The following is a 16,169-nucleotide window of genomic DNA, read 5'->3' as shown; positions in this document are numbered from 1 at the left end:
GTGGTAAAACATCGACAGCTGGCGCGCCAGGTAGGGGCTTTTGGCGACTTTGCATCCGAGAGCTCGATGGACCTCGATAACATGATCTTCCCGACGGGATCAACTTTCATCTTCGGCTCATGGATCTGCGAGGCGGACAACTACGGCAAGGTTCAAAGCCATCTCCTCAAAGATCTGGATCATCATGAAGAATTTCCTATTTCGACAACTACGACGGATCAGCTCACCAGAAGATTCGCGCAGCTCATAATATCCGATTCGAATAAGATTTCACGGCTACGCGCATCCGACTCGAATTCAAGCTCCGTGTCCAAGGTGAAGTCTTATTCGAGTGCTTTCAAGAAACCGAGTTCTTTTTTGGTAGGATTCCAGAGCACAACCCAAAACAACTCGGATTACCCTCAGAGTTCTTTCAAAAAGTCGAGTTCTTTTCCATTTGGGCTCGACAACACGGCAAAATCCTATTAGGGACAGATCGAAAGGTCTTTCAATCCAATGCTTGGAATACCACTGACAGGAGCCCAGGAGGGTCTTGTGCTAACGATAACATCGCAAGACTGTATCATCCACTGGCCAGGTTCCGTTCCTAAAGATAGCGGAACCCAACTAGTCTGCACAACAACAACAGCTATTCTACCTTACCAAGAAGGAGACTCGATCTGTGACATCGAGGCGTCTATTGAAGTCATCAGCAACTCTGACAGTATGAAAACTAACACCAATAACAGAACGGCTCACGCACGGGAAGTACTCATGGTTCGACGTCCTTGGTCACCATTAAATCCCCCAGAAGCACCCGATGTCAGGTCATCAGATGAATCATAATCCAACATATCACCCTTTGCCTAGGGCTACGATGGAGAAACCGAGAGTCAGAAACAGGCTAGAGAAATGAAAAACAAGTTGAAGCAAGGGCGCCAACACCACGCTAGGCAGCATAGGGAAGCCTGGATCAGATACGAGTCAGATTTGGCTGAATACGACAAAAGAAAATCACAACAAGAAGTCGAAGAAAGACGCACGATGAATACGCCTTACGATAAGATTCGAGAAGCATTAGAAGAACTCAGGGCAACTTCACATCACGGAGAGAAGTATGAACAGCTCCAGGACTTGCTCCGGTCGACGATCCCAAGAAGCATGAAGAGAGAGCCCGATCGAGACTACCCGCCAGATCAACAACCCACAGGCAAGAAGATCAAAATCAAAGGAAGTCCGCTTTCGAAAGACTTAGGCCAGGTGGAAGCCATAACGGAGAAAGTAGGAAGGATCAAGGTCACCAATTTGAACAACCAAGAAAGACCAGGAGTAGGGTGCCTATTCAGACAGCCTCGCAGAGTTATTCCCATCAAAACAACAGTTGGCCAGAAGGAGGTGCCGAATCCGAATTCAAAGAAACCGGAACACACGACAGATTCCCCTGTTTCGCGAAAAGGCTTGCATCGGTGCGATTACCTCACAAATTCAAACCGTCTAACCACTCTAAGTATGATGGCAAAACTGAACCAAGGCAATGGCTCAGAATATATTCACAATAAATTGAACTAGCCGGAGGAGACAGCGATATCAAGACCCTGTTCTTTCCCATGGCACTAGAAGCTATACCCCTACAATGGTTCGACAAATTAAATCCAGGATCTATCAGAAATTGGGAAGACTTGCAAAGAGCTTTTTGTGAAAATTTCGCGGGTATCATCACACACCCGATCACTCATGCAGAACTGAAAGGACTCAAGCAAAAGGGAGGCAAAAGTCTCAGAAATTACTATCGATGATTCGGCGAACTGCGGGCTCAAGTGCACGACATCACCGAACGAGAAGTGATTGAAGCTTTCTCTCACGGAATCATGGCTAGATGGCAATTTCAAGACTTCTGCAAAGAAAATCCGAGAAACAATGAAGAATTCAGATGAACAGTAGAAAAGATGATTACTGCGGAAGAAAAAACACGAGAGAGGTTCCCGGATAGAAGCAACCAGGACAACCCGGACAAGCAAAATCATCGAAATAGCAGACATCAAGAAAGAAAACGTAGACCAGACAATACTGTGGCAATGGCCGACAAATCAAAGAAGTTTTCCAAACCCAGAAGATATGATGACATTGAAAGCATACGATGCCCATTGCACCCCAATGGGAGACACACCATCGGAAATTGCTACACTTTCAATGATCGATACATAAGAAAAGATAGTAAGGAGAACACCAAAGAGGACAATCAGAAAAAAGATGAAGACAACCATGAGGACAAAGGATTCCAAAAACCTAGGGGAACGGTAGCAGTGATCTTCTCAGGGGCTCTAGATTGCAGAAGCAAACATCAAGAAAAACTAGCACTATGGACTATCATGACAGCAGAACCGGCTACACCAAGATATCTCAATTGGTCACAGTATCCTATCCAATTTACCAGAGAAGACCAATGGACTAGCGTGGGAAACGCAGGCCATTATCCACTGGTTCTAGATCCTAACTATTGCTGGTATGACTGTCACCAAAGTATTAATCGACGGGAGAGCCGGACTTCAACATCATCTTTTCGGAAACACTAAGGAAGATGGGACTACAACTCGCCGGGATGATCACACCAACAAGCACACCTTTTTACGGAATAGTACCCGACAAAGCAGCCATACCGCTCGGACAAATTACTCTACCAGTCACTTTTGGAACACCCTCAAACTACCGTACGGAATTCATCAAATTTGAGGTGGCGGACTTTGAGTCATCATACCACGCAATTCTCGGACGACCGGCACTAGCAAAATTCATGGCGATACCGCATTACCCGTATTTGCTGCTCAAGATGCCAGGACCTAATGGAGTACTTTCCCTTCGAAGTGACTTGAAACGCGCTTTTGACTGCGATGTTCAAGCAATCCAGATTGCAGCCAGAGCACAAGATGACCAAAGTAGAAAAGAAATAGCCACAATTGCTGCAGAGATGAGCCAAGAAGAATTAGAAATACCGGCTAAAAAGCCCAGCATCATCACGCCACCAAAAGAAGCCGACGTCAAGCAGATCGACCTGGGTACTGGCGATACCTCCAAGACAGCAACCATCAGTGCTCACCTCTCGGCAAAATAGGAACTCACGCTCACCAACTTTCTTTGGGACAATAAAGATATCTTCGCTTGGAAGCCGGTCGACATGCCAGGTGTCCCAAGAGAGTTGGCTGAGCACAGAATTGATGTTAATGAAAAGCTCCAAGCCTATAAAGCAACGGCTACGACGATTCTCACCCGACAAAAAGGCAGCGATTAAAAAGGAAATCACAAAACTGATGGCAGCCGGATTCATCAGAGAAATCCTTCATCCAGACTAGGCTAGCAAACCCGGTCCTTGTGCAGAAGAAGAACACGGACGAGTGGCGCATGTGCGTCGACTACACAGATCTCAACAAACATTGCCCAAAAGATCCGTTCGGGCTACCACGCATTGACCAGATAGTTGACTCAACAGCAGGGTCTGCACTATTATCCTTTCTCGATTGCTATTCAGGGTATCACCAGATCGCATTAAAAGAACAAGACCAGAGCAAGACGTCTTTCATTACTCCATTCGGTGCTTACTGTTACAAGACCATGTCGTTTGGACTAAAGAACGCTGGCGCCACATACCAAAGAGCTATTCCAAACTTGCCTTGGGGATCAAATCGGTGAAAATGTAGAAGCATACGTGGATGATGTAGTGGTGAAAACAAAGAACCCAGACACTCTGATTGAAGATTTAAAGCAAACCTTCAAAAACTTGAAGAGATGGAGATGGAAGTTGAACCCAAATAAATATGTATTCGGGAGTTCCCTCAGGACAACTACTCGGATTTTTGGTCAGTCAGCACGGGATTGAAGCCAGCACCAAGCAAATTCGAGCTATAACAGAAATGGGCCCACCCTAGAAACATCAAAGATGTGCAAAAGCTAACGGGCTGCATGGCGGCACTTAATCGCTTCATTTCAAGGCTTGGTGAAAAAGGACTACCTTTCTTTAAACTACTAAAGAAGACAGATAAGTTCGAATGGACAGAAGAAGCCAATGAAGCTTTCAAGAAACTTAAGGCATACCTCACATCCTCACCAATTCTCACACCTCCAAGAAAAGACGAAGATATGATGCTATACATTGCGGCGACCACTGCGGTAGTCAGCACGGCAATAATCGTAGAAAGAGAAGAAGAAGGATGCGTGTATAAAGTACAGCGACCCGTATATTACATCAGCGAAGTATTATCTGAATCAAAAATACGGTACCCGCATGTGCAAAAACTACTCTACGCCCTATTGATCACTTCGCGCAAGCTTCACCACTATTTTGAAAGCCACCAGATCACAGTAGTGACAGACTTCCCGCTCGGAGATATCTTACACAACAGAGATGCGACATGACGCATATCAAAGTGGGCAGTTGAACTCGGAGCTCTTAACATCGATTTCACCTCACGGAAAGCAATCAAATCTCAAGCCCTTGCTGATTTTGTGGCCGAGTGGACAGAGATTCAACAGCCTTTATCAGATACAATCCTTGACCACTGGAAGATGTACTTTGACTGGGTCACTCAAACTAGGCGGAGCCGGTGCAGGCGTTCTCCTCATTTCTCTAGAAGGAAAACAACTCAAGTACGTCCTTCAGATATTATGGCAAGCTACAAATAACGAAGCAGAATATAAAGCCCTCATCCATGGGCTACGAGTGGCAATTACCCTCGGAATAAAGAGATTACTCGTATATGGTGATTCAGCAGTAGTCATCAACCAAGTAAACAAAGATTGGGATTGCACCAAAGAAAACATGGGTGCTTACTGTGCTGAAATACGGAAACTTGAAAAACATTTCCAAGGATTAGAAATTTTACACGTCCTACGCAATTCCAACATTGCAGCAGATGTCCTTGCCAAGCTCGGATCAGACAGAGCGAAGGATTCCACCCGGCGTATTCATAGAAGAGCTATCAGTTCCCTCTATCAAACAACCCGGTGAAACAACCCATGAAATTCAGGCTAAAGGCGTTCAGATCTTGGTAATCAACACTTCATGGAGCCAAGTTTTCATCGACTATATCAAAGAAAATAAATTGCCAGCAGATAAAGCAGAAGCCACCCAAGTTGTTCGCAGAAGCAAAAACTACGTTCTAGTAGGAGATAGACTTTACAGAAGAGCAGCATCATCAGGAGTACTCCTAAAATGTGTCTCATTTGAAGAAGGCAAAGAGATCCTAGACGAAATACACTCAGGTTGCTGTGGAAATCATGCCGCTTCAAGAACACTGGTTGGCAAAGCATTTCGCACCGGATTTTACTAGCCAACAGCTTTGAAAGACGCAGAAGAACTTGTTAGAAAATGCAAAGGTTGCCAAATGTTTGCAAGATAAGCCCATGTGCTAGCTCACAATCTTATCTGCATCCCACCCGCTTAGGCCTTTTTCCTGCTGGGGGCTAGATCAAGTAGGACCCCTGAAGAAAGCAAAAGGCGGCTTCGAGTACATCTTTATAGCAATCGACAAGTTCACCAAGTAGATTGAATATAAACCACTAGCGAAATACAGCGCAACCAAAACAGTCGAGTTCATCTAAGACATTATGCACCGCTTTGGCATGCCCAATCGCATCATCATAGATCTAGGCTCTCCCTTCACAGCTACAGAATTTAAAAGCTAGGTACAAGACTGTGGTTTCAGTATAGACTACGTGTCTGTTGCACATCCAGAAGCCAGCGGACAAGTAGAAAGGGCTAATGGACTCATACTAGCCGGATTAAAACCAAGGTTATACGAAGAACTAGTGGACTATGGGTCCAAATGGATTGAAGAATTACCTAAAGTAGTATGGGGGCTACGAACTCAAATAAGTAGAGCAACAGGCTACTCACCCTTCTTCCTAGTTTATGGGTCAGAAGCTATACTGCCTGCTGATTTGATCTGGACATCACCAAAGATAGAACAATACGATGAAGGAGAAGCAGAACACACAAGAAGATTAGAACTCGACAGCTCAGAAGAAGTCAGAGTAAACGCTACCCTCCAATCAGCCAGATACCTACAAGGTTTAAGACGACACTACAACAAGAGTACCCATCCTCGATCATTACAAGTCGGAGACTTAGTGCTAAGAAGGATACAAAAAACTGACGGACGACATAAGCTACTCAGTCCATGGGAAGGTCCGTTCATTGTCACAAAAGTCACCGGACCAGGCACATACAAGTTAATAACCGAAGATGGAAGAGAAGTCAGCAATACATGGCACATCAGCCAGCTAAGAAGATTCTACGCATAAAAACAACTCAAGAAAAAACAGATATGCAAGCCACAAGGGACCAACGTTCACAATCGACAAAGGACAATATTCCTCGACAACATATGTATTAGTTTATATTCATGATCAATAAAGATGATATTCATCCACAGCATGTCTTGTCATGACTTTCAACGAGTTGTTTTCACGAAACAAAAAGCAAAATGGCTGAAAACATGCCTAAGCATCCCGGCCGAGAGCAAAATAGCTGAAAAGACGCTTGAGCCCGCCGATGAGGGTAGCTAAAAGCTAACACCCGAAACAAAAAGCAAAATAGCTGAAAACATGCCTGAGCATCCTAGCTGAGAGCAAAATAGCTGAAAAGACGCTTGAGCCCGCCGATGAGGGTAGCTAAAAGCTAACACCCGAAACAAAAAGCAAAATGGTTGAAAACATGCCTGAGCATCCCGGCCGAGAGCAAAATAGCTGAAAAGATGCTTGAGCCCGCCGATGAGAGTAGCTAAAAGCTAACACCCAAAACAAAAAGCAAAATGGCTAAAAACATGACTGAGCATCCCGGCCGAGAGCAAAATAGCTGAAAAGACGCTTGAGCCCGCCGACGAGGGTAGCTAAAAGCTAACACCTAAAACTTGTCGACCGAAATTAAGCTTCAAAAGACCCTCCAGCTCTTCGTTCCGAAAAGCAAGAGGCTCGGGGGCTACATCCAGATAGGAATACTTTTTCCTCAGAAAAGCACAAGCGCCACTCAAGAAAGCATTCGGATGTCGAAGTTCGTCAAGGCAACATTCTATGCCGAGTCGTTTTACATAGCGCGGACGGATGCCGAAGTTTGTCAAGGCAACATTCTATGCCGAGTCGTTTTACATAGCGCGGACGAAAGGTTGTCAACACAAAGATTTACATCTAACAAGTCATAGCGCGGACAAAGCACTCGACGGATCACAAAAGAGGAAGAAAAGAAAAGTACTCGACAAATCGAGGGATTTCGTCAGGATAACGCACAGAGTTGTTTACAGAGCAGAGACGAAAACGAGACAAAGTACTCAGCAAGTCAAGTAACTCTGACCACACCCAGGCAAAGAATACATCAACAAAAATAAAGAATCTTCATTTAAAGAGGAGTGTAATATTATAAGAGGCTGGTCAATTGGATTAGGCATTGTCATCAGGAAGGGAAATATCAATATTTAGACTGTCTACAACCCTACTGGCTAAACCTTCGACCTCAGGCTCCATCCTCTCAACGGCATCAAGGTATTCTTGGCTATCAGCTTCCTCTGCTATCTTGGACAGAGGTGCCTCTGGAGCAAGGACTCGGACCTGGGCCAGCACATTCTTGGTACATACTTGAGCACACTTCTTCGCGAACTCTTGGAAACGAGTCGGAATCCGAGGAATGAACTGAGCCCAAGATTGCCCGTCATCCGCTGGAGTCCGGAGAACATCAGCTACTGAACGAAAAGATTTCCACAAAACGTTCCAATTTTCAGTAGCCGTCGCCAGCTTCCCGGACAAGCCTTCAATAGTTTTTTGGGCCTACACAAGATCTCTGTCCGCTCCACGCCTAATCAGCTTAGCAAGGGCGAGTTCTTCCTCAGCATGAGTAATTACCTCCTCAGTCCTTGTTATGACTAGAGCGGACAAGAGCCTTCATTTCATCGATACTCTCCGAGAGCTTCTGCTTTTCAACTCGGAGAACTAGACAAGACACCAAAGAATAAGTCAGCGAAAAAAGAAGTCAAAATACAAGAAGAAACAAGCAGAACCCGCGGCACCTTTGCATTCATTCTTCGCAGACTCCACCGCGGCATCCCTCTGCTCCTCCGTCTCTACTACCCGGGCACAAAGGGTCTTCTCCTCCTTTTGGTGCATTTGACGCTCTGTCTCCAACTCAGCCCGGAGGAGGTCAAGATTGGCTTTCAGAGCGTTCACCTCAGAAGACAACTTTCTCTCATTTTCAGATGAGAAAAAGAAGCCAGAATGATCACGAGAGAAAGACTGAGCAAAAAGAGACAAAGAGAAACAAGGCGTAAGGATAGAAGAAAAACGAGTATGCAAAGGAGGAGTGGCAGTAAAACTTACCTGGAGCTTTTCACCAAAAGAAGTCGCAAGGGTCGACAAGCTCCCCCAGGCTGCGGTCAGCTCCGATAGCCGATGGGTGGCATCGAACTGTTGCACCACGTCACCGGTAAAAGAGGGACTGCCGGAAGCAAGAGAAGGGGAAGGAGAGGCCGGCTGGGGCGAAGAAGGAACGACCAAAGCAATCTCCAGGGAAGCCGGAGCCAATCCCTCAGAAGGACCCGACGCGACGGCTACAGTCACCTCCGGGGCGGCCAAGTCCGCAACTTCGCCAGGTAGCTCCGAAGCCCCCGCAGCAACTTCATCAATAGTATGTTGTGAGTCCTGAGGCTTGGAACTCGATGGCACGGTGGAAGGCTGAGAAGAAGTCGATGAAGAAACGAGAGAAGACAAAACACTAAAAATTGATAAAAGGAAGCACCGATGAGAACCAGAAGAAGGAAGATAGAAGCAAAAAAGATGAAGTCAGAATCTACTCACCCAACCACTTTCTTCTTCGCGAAGCCAAAAGAAGGCCTCGCAGGGGGAACCACGACGGTGAAAACGTGCCCGCCACCCAGTGACGGGAGCGGGATAGCCAATAACGGAGCCACAGAAGAAGCCGGGGCTGGAGCCGTGGAAGAACTCTGCACTGGAGGAGCGGTAGGGCTTGGTACCGAGGCTACCAAAGAACTCAACACCGGAGCTTCAGAAGAAGTCGGCGCGGGAGCCTCAGAAGAACTCACACCCGACGTTCGATTACTTCAAAAAGTTCAAGACTAAAAGTCAAGACAAAGAAGAGAAATTCAATGCAACAGGAATATGAAAAACAGCTCACTGCCGCATGATGAGGGTTACTTCATCATCCTCTTCTCCCTCAGCCAAGGAAACCAGAGCACCTACTGAAAAAAAAGAATAAAAAGTACTCGGTTCAAGAGAGAAATAGGAAAACAAAGGAACAAAAGTATTAAATGTGCTCACCTAAGAGCATGCTAGCAATAACTAGAGTACCTGAGGGAGTACTTGGTTTGCGAGGCTTCTTGGAGACAGGCAGGCCAGATGAAGACTCATCCGTTCGCCCCCTCTTTGGGACACTACGAGGACCGCGAGGGACTAGACGAGGAACATATTCTTCATATACATCAACAAATCCGAAAGAAACCCCAGGAAGGGCTGTAGAGGTTTGGGACTTACTAGTTGCAGAAGTTCCAGCAAGTTTATCCCCAGTCTCCGCCACGGTGGGGAGAACATCAAGAGGAATCGGGTCGACAAAGTTCCACCCAAGCTCCTGCGAAAAAGGATAAAACACCAAGACAAGGAAAAGCTAAGCAAAAATGGATGCAGCAAGAGTACATAAAGTACCCAAACAAAGAGATAGACAACTCACAGCTGGGGGCGGGTTGTTGGCAGAGAACTCGGAGACAGCAGGAGGAATAACGCTCACTCCTTTCAGCATCTTCTGGAGACGCTCGAGTACCTTCCTCACCGGTCAGCTCAAGAGCTGGGACCATGCGTGAAGGATCCTCGGCCCCAGAATACTCGAAGCCAAGGTGCTCCCGCTCTTTCAAAGGCTGAACTCGGCGACGAAGAAAGCTCAAAACAATACCGAAGCCGGTCAAACCCTGCTGTTTCAGCATACTAATCCTATCAAGGAGTGGCTGGATCACTTGAATCTCAGCAGGTGACTCAAGTTTCTTGTCCCATCGGTCATTCACCACAGGACCAGATCCAGAGTGGACGACAAGGGAAGGGATCAAATTGGCAGCGTAAAACCACTCGGCACGCCAATCTTTTACAGAATCGACTAGGTCATAGTCAAAAAACTTAATCTTGAGACCCTGGCGAAACTGAATCCCGCAACCGCCAAGAACGCTGGTTTCTTCGCGGCGGGGTTGAGGTTTCAGACGAAAGAAAAAGCGAAAAAGAGATAGAGAAGGAGGGATTCCAAGGAAAGCTTCACAAAGATGAACGAAAACAGAAAGATGGAGAACGGCATTAGGGGTTAGATGGTTCAGACTAACCCCAAAATAACCAAGAAACTGATGAAGGAAGGCGGAAGCAGGAAGGCAAAGTCCGGCGTGGACAAAGGAAACGAAGAGGACAATCTCACCAGGACCCAGAGCTGGAACCCGATGCTCGCCCGGAACTCTCCATTCAGCGATGACTTTGCTTTGGATCAAGCCGTCGCTGACGAGCTCGCGCAGCTGATCTTCGCTTGTTGTTGGAGCCGGCCAAACCTTCTGAGCAGCCCTCATGGCCACGAACTCCTGGTTTTCGATCAAAGAAAGGGATGACTCCTCGTCCACGAAGGTCGCCTGGGACTTGCTTGCGGTTTTCTTCTTTCCCATGAACTAGCGGAAGCAAAAAGGCACTGGGGAAGATGAAGCTAGGATGATGGTGCTCGGGTGACAGCGACGATGACGGCGGCGGATTTCTGAAAGCTAGGGTTTAAAGGCAAGAGCTGGGCAGCAAAGGAAAGGAAGATAAAAGGTCTTTAAATAGATTTTTCAGTAATAAAAACGGCCCACAAGGCCCGTTAAAACACAGTGTGAGAACGCAACGGTCCATTTACCGACGCAGCTAAAACGACGGAGGGCACAAATCCACACAACGGTACAAACCAACGGGCAGATTTAGACTTATCCGTCCAGCACGGCAGGGTTATCAGATCGCTACAAGAACAACTCGTCAAACCAAGAAGAAAGAAAGGGCTACCTCACAAGGAACAAAGGAACCCAGGTTATTTAAGAAGAACTCGGTAATCTCATGAACGACAGGGATCACAGCAGAAAAGTAAAAGACAACTCAGAAGATAAGATTCGTTCCATTACAAGCGGCTTCAAAAATAGAAGATTACAAATCTTACAAGACCCAACGAACTCGGTACCACTGAAAAGCAAAGTAGCAAAGAGGAACACGGACACGGCTAGGCTCTGGAACGACTACGTGTCCCAAATTGCTACTCGGAAGGACAAACCGCCATCAGCTACACTGTTTTCTTCAAAGGACGGACGCAGTGCATCCAAGGCGGAAATTGGCAGCACGGCAAGGCAACATGGAGCAGAGAAGGCCAGCGGGCATCTGTCTACCCAAGACCGATGTGATGCTGGATATGGTGTTGATCTGCACCGGACAGTCTCAAGACAGGCGACGAGGATCAACCCAGAACTGCCAGATGAAGGAACGAAGCCCACATCACAAGACTTCCTCCAACTACCGCCACGTACATCCTGGCACAATGCTGTCGCGGGATTAGCCTACCTCTAATCCCTATCACAAGACTTCCTCCAACTACGACAAGACGCAAAGGAACTACAAAATATGCCCGGGGGCTGCTCTACTTCACAAACTACCATGTTCATGACCACGAAGGTTTCAACAGAATGTTCAATGGATGAAAACAAGCACTCCGTGACAGTATTTATAGATCAAAGGAGCGGCGCACATGGACTAGGAGTACCAACGAAATAAGCCTAACAAAGGAACACAGTGAAAAGACAGGACTCAATAATAGGATGACTCAGGCGAGAGGGAACAGTACTCGAAGATGGGCATATTCGGAAGAATATACCAGCACAGTACAACCCGTGAACAAAAGGCATTTACACTCAACCACCACCATACAACTACATCTGACAACAGCAGACTATCAAAGAATACGCCAAGACCTCGCATCCGAGTTCTTCCTGAACAAAACAACAAGGATATACGCTCGGAGGCTGCATGCTGCGAAACTACTCGGATGATGGTTTAATCCAAGACTAAAGGGCTGCTTCGGAAAGATGCCGCAAAACTACTCAGATGATGACATAATCCAACTCTCAGGAACTACTTCAGAACATAAATTTTCAAACAACATAAAGATTCAAGACCCTCCAACTTTTTGTTCCAAATAGCAAGAGGCTCGGGGGCTACACTCAGTGAGTGCACTTTTTCTTCGAAAAAGCGCACGTCACCAAAAGACTTCCTCAACGCAGACCACTTCAAGACATTACGACAAAAAGAACCCGGAACGAGCCATATTCGAGTTCTTTTTGATAAAACTTCAACGAACAAACAGAGCAACTTCAAGACAAGATCCTCCAGCTCCTTGTTCCAAATAGCAAGAGGCTCGGGGGCTACAACCAGATGGATGTACTTTTTCTTCAAAAAAGCACTCACCACTCGAAGGTCCCAAGAAGCGCTACAAGGTTTCACTCCAGAAAGCACTCGGATGACGTTTGTTACTACTCATCAAGACATGAAGAAGTAAAACGAGACTTTCAGAGCTCAACCATGAAGTGCTCGGGGGCTTGTCGATACGGGACCCACAGGATACCCCACAAAGGAGAGAGAAGATCTAGTCTAACTAGGATTCTTCCCTTGTAATCCTAGTAGTAGTACTATTCAGTAATCCTACTAGTAACTCTCATTATAAACCGACTAGGACTCTGGCCTCCTGACTATATAAAGGAGGGCAGGGCTCCTGGACAAAGAGAACAACAATTGTACAACACAACACTTGACAATCAATCCAACGCAAAGGCTAACGCCGACTGGACGTAGGGTTATTACTCGATCCGCGATCGAGGACCTGAACCAAGATAAATCGACTGTCTCTTGCGTTAACTGTCGAGTTCAGCACACGGCGAAGCCCGAACATACTGCCCCGGGTACCCCGTGGCAGGCTATCGATGGTAAAACATCGACAGGGGCGTCAACCATTATCCAGTTTACATCATCATAGGCAGCAAGACTTAGAAATATCTGTACTCTCCCTCCCTCACCTGTAAAGCCATCCCCTTCATCTATAAAAGGGGATGCGCTCCCTCCAACAAGGGGAGATCGACTTCTTCAAGCTCAGATTCACTAGATCGACATCAACACTCCTAACCGCAGGACCACCCAGTTCCGACCGCGACCCTTCCGGTCGGAGCCAACCGAACCTCTTTTACAGCCCCTTTTTCCTCCTTCTCGTTTGTACCCTCACTATAGACTTTGAGCACCTGGGCTCAGGAATGAAGTCACCGACCGACCCCGACTGGACGTAGGGCACGTTGCCTGAACTAGTATAAATCCTGTGTCATTGAGTGCTAGGCCACCTCCAATCATAACGTATAGCAAAACTATAAATATTTACTAGTTAGTCACTTTCTGCACCGATACATACTCAGAGAAACTCTATTGTAATGTTGATATGCAGCCTTTTCAGTTTAAGATCCATGCCCCCAGTCTCAGGCTCCAATGGCCAACCGCACTTCGACTCTGTTTTCGTAAACGTGTCTGGGCAAGACTCTGTTTTCGTAAACGTGTCTGGGCACGTATTGCACTTTGACTCTGTTCATTGTTCATCCATCCCAACCCAATTCAATGGCAATGAGCCTCTGCCTGCGGAGTGGCTGAAATTTTCCGCAGGTTGTTGATTTATTCCAAAATTTGTTTGGAATTTAAGGGACAACATGGATGGAGCAGCATGACAGTATTTGTAATTTTCTCAAACCTCGCTTCTTCAAAAAAATTCGCCCATTGCGGCGCGAATTTTGGAAGGTAACAAGAGCGCAGTTAGTCGAACATGAGAATACTCTAAAAGCTTCCGCACAAGCTTAGAAAAAAAAAACCCAGCAATTCTTCCTATCATCATGGCAAAAGGTGTCCTCAAAAAGAACAAAACCAAGAAATCTTCCTATTGTCACGGCGAAAACAGTCCACGTGGTTTTTGCAGCTCGTTCGCTGACCCGGCACCACCGCCGGATGATGCTTGCTGCTGCCCTGCAGTCTGCACCTCTAGCGACTCTCTGCCGCCGCCGTAGGCCATCAGCATCGGCAACATGTTAGCGTCGGCGAACCAGTTCACGTCACAATCCACATCGATGATGCGACAAAGGTCGTGGCCATAGTCGGGCGGTGGAGCTTCAGCCGGCGCTGGTTGCTGATTGCCGCCATGTGACGCGGCGCCACCGCCAGACGGTCCTTGCTGCTGCTGGCCTGCCTGTGTCCCGGCGCCTCCACCGCCTGCCTGCTGCTGCTCTGGGAGATGCTTCTCGTATGGCTCGCCGCCGCCTCCGTCAGGCGTCGGTTGCTCCTCCTCGTCGCCCTCCACACTCAGCGACTTGTTTGTAATCTTGCACAGCACGAAGTCGTTCAACTAGGCGACGCAAGACAAGCAAAAAAACATGTCAGCAGTACGTATTACAGTTGTGGCATGATCGAGGATCGGATCAGGGATCACCAACCAGCATGGGGTCGAGCGCGGTATCGTTGCCGGGGAGCCTGCAGGAGTTGCTGCACACGAACTCCACCATCTTCCACTTGGAGGGCTTCGACGCCGACTTGTTCTTCGCCCGCCTTCGCCTCCCATGGCTGCCCACCTCGTAGGTGTCCTCGTGGAACGTGAGCGCGCGCCTTGTCCCTATCACCTCCTTGCCGCCGAGGACCGGCTTCTCAGCTCCCGTCGCCTTCCAGTGGCCCTCGTCGTCGCCCATGGCACGCTTCGGCCGCATCCCGCCGGCGTACTTGCGCTGCCGCGGCGAGAACAGGTACCAGGAGCCCTCGATGCCCTCCCCCAGCTTCGGCACTGTAAGAGAGAGGACGAAGGTGAGAGCGAGAAGAGACGACCTATAAAAAGATTGGCTGCGTCAAGCCGTGTCGTCGACTCGACTCACCCAGCTTCTTGGGATGCTCGGCATAGGCGTTGTGGCCGTCGTGCACGACGCCGGTGGGGAGCGACTCGCCGCGCAGTTTCCGCTCGAGGTAGTCGACGATGAGCTCCTGGTCCGTCGGGACGAACCGGACGCCGGGGGCGCTCAGGTAATCCTCATTGTAAGCAGCCGCGACGCCGGGGACGCCCGGGTAATCCTCATTGTAATAAGCAGCCGCGACGTCGGGGACGCCCGGGTAATCCTCATTGTAATAAGCAGCCGCGACGCCGGGGACGCCCGGGTAATCCTCATTGTAATAAGCAGCCGCGACACCGGGGACGCCCGGGTAATCCTCATTGTAATAAGCAGCCGCGACGCCGGGCGTCCACGACGTAGATTCAGACATCTATCGTTGTCGGTTTTCTCAAGACGGATGGTGCCTTGCTTTGGTCCGGATTTGACGTACTGTACATTATACTCCTATATATGTGTCCGAGTTCGAGTACACCACGAGGCGCCCGTGCCCGAGGACAGCACGACGACGTACATTAATCCAACTCCACAACATCTCATAAATTAAGTCGTTTCATCATTAGAAAATACTCATTCGTTCCGAAATTTATGTCTTTTTAATTTTGTCTTCAAACTCCTCTAACCACTCACTTTCGAGACATTTCATGGTGGATTTAATTTGATGAAATCATCTTGAAGTTATAGTTATCTGTACACTTATATGTAAACTTGATCAAAGTTAGAGAAAGTTAATTAGCTAAAACAACTTATATTTTAGAGCGGAGGGAGTATTCAAAATTCTAGCAAAGAATAGGAAATCCTGAAAATTGTAGTTATGAACTGAACTGAGTATGTCTATGTAATAATCCTTTTTTTTTCTGGGGCCATATGTCTCTTTTGTAATAATCCTATGAAGCTCAATATATGTTGGATTACTACATAGGGAATTTCTAAAGTGAAGGACTCTACAAACATGCTCGAAAGTTGCAATGGTACGCATACATTTTGCACGATCACCGAATGAGTTACAACTCATATATATATATATATATATATATATATATATATATATATATATATATATATATATATATATATATATCACATTATCTATTTCAATACATATTGGAACCAGATTAAACAGAGACAAACATAAGAATTACTTGGCTCTTTAGTATTAAGTACATGGATTAAAGAGTGCAAGGTTTCGTCGTTTTTTTGTCACTCATA

Source organism: Miscanthus floridulus, chromosome 6 (genome assembly GCF_019320115.1).
Source record: "Miscanthus floridulus cultivar M001 chromosome 6, ASM1932011v1, whole genome shotgun sequence".
NCBI lineage: Eukaryota > Viridiplantae > Streptophyta > Magnoliopsida > Poales > Poaceae > Miscanthus > Miscanthus floridulus.
The sequence above is the reverse complement of the archived record's forward strand: the minus strand, read 5'-3'. Positions refer to the sequence as shown.